Raw genomic sequence first — 1,946 nt, forward strand, 5'->3', positions numbered from 1 at the left:
GAGCACTGGGCTGCAGCTAAGCCCCCGAGTGGAAGGCTGGCTTACCACTCGGTAAGATTTGTTTACTTAGGCGAGTACTTGGACTGCAGCTAAGCCTCCGAGTGGGAGGCTGGCTCACCACTCGGTAGGATTTTCAAAAACTTAGGCGAGCACTGGGCTGCAGCTAAGCCCCCGAGTGGGAGGCTGGCTTACCACTCAGTAGGATTTGTTTACTTAGGCGAGTACTTGGACTGCAGCTAAGCCTCCGAGTGCGAGGCTGGCTCACCACTCGGTAGGATTTTCAAAAACTTAGGCAAGCACTGGGCTGCAACTAAGCCCCCGAGTGGGAGGCTGGCTCACCACTCGGTAGGATTTTCAAAAACTTAGGCGAGCACTGGGCTGCAGCTAAGCCCCCGAGTGGGAGGCTGGCTCACCACTCGGTAGGATTTTGTTTTAACTTAGGCGAAACGGATTCGCAGCTAAGCCTCCGAGTGGAAGGCTGGCTTACCACTCGATAGGATTTTTACAAGCTTAGGCGAAACGGGTTCGCAGCTAGGCCACCCACTGGGGGACAGATTTATGAGAGCAAAAGCAATAACAATCACTAAGAAAATTATGAAACTCTTTGTCTTTGATGAATACACTACAGGAGTACTTTTTATTACAACTCATCCGAGTGAAAAACTTAAGTATAAAAAGGGTGGAGTAAGTCCGCGTTCCATGCTCTGGGCTCGTCAATCTAGTTCTCGACATTGTAAAGGCGGTATGCCCCATTATGGAGAACTTTGGTGACGATGAAGGGACCTTCCCAAGTAGGAGCAAGCTTGTGTGGTTTCTGCTGATCCACTCGGAGAACTAAATCTCCTTCCTGGAAAGCTCGACTCTTCACATTTCTGGCATGGAAGCGACGTAAGTCATGCTGATAAATGGTCGATCGGATAAAGGCCATCTCTCTTTCTTCTTCTAGAAGATCGACTGCGTCCTGTCGGGCCTGCTGTGCTTCGGCTTCGGTGTAAAGTTTGACTCGGGGCGCATTGTGAAGCAGGTCACTCGGCAAGACTGCTTCGGCTCCGTAGACCTTGAAGAACGGAGTCCTTCCAGTCGACCGATTTGGCGTGGTCCTCAACCCCCAAAGTACCGACGGAAGTTCGTCGACCCATGCACCAGCTGCGTGTTTGAGGTCGCTCATCAGTCGGGGTTTCAGTCCTTTGAGAATTAAACCATTTGCTCGCTCTGCTTGTCCATTCGACTGGGGGTGAGCAACTGAAGCATAGTCGACTCGCGTACCCTGAGATGTGCAGAAGGCTCTGAACTCTTCGGAGTCAAAGTTTGACCCATTATCCGTGATGATACTGTGGGGAACTCCGTATCTGAACACCAACTCCCTGATGAAGCTGATGGCGGTGCCGGCGTCCAAATTCTTGATGGGTTTAGCCTCGATCCATTTAGTGAACTTGTCGACTGCTACCAACACATGGGTGTAACCATTTCTGCCTGTCCTCAGAGGTCCAACCATATCCAGTCCCCACACAGCAAAAGGCCAGACGAGTGGAATGGTCTTCAAGGCCGAGGCGGGTTTGTGTGACATATTGGAGTAAAATTGACATCCTTCACATTTGTCGACTATCTCTTTCGCCATCTCATTTGCTCTGGGCCAATAAAAACCAGCTCAGTATGCTTTAGCCACGATGGTCCGAGAAGACGCATGATGGCCACAGGTCCCCGAGTGGATGTCGTTGAGAATCATTCGACCTTCCTCTGGTAATATGCATTTCTGGCTGACTCCAGTCGCACTTTCTCTGTATAACTGTCCCCTCATGACGGCGAAGGCTTTGGATCGGCGGACGATCTCCCGAGCCTCTTCTTCATTCTCGGGGAGCTCTTTTCTCAAAATATAGGCGATATAGGGCACTGTCCAATCGGGAGTGATGACCAAAACTTCCATGATCAAGTCGACCACAGCTGGA

The sequence above is a fragment of the Triticum dicoccoides genome, chromosome 7B (genome assembly GCF_002162155.2).
Source record: "Triticum dicoccoides isolate Atlit2015 ecotype Zavitan chromosome 7B, WEW_v2.0, whole genome shotgun sequence".
NCBI classification, from domain to species: domain Eukaryota; kingdom Viridiplantae; phylum Streptophyta; class Magnoliopsida; order Poales; family Poaceae; genus Triticum; species Triticum dicoccoides.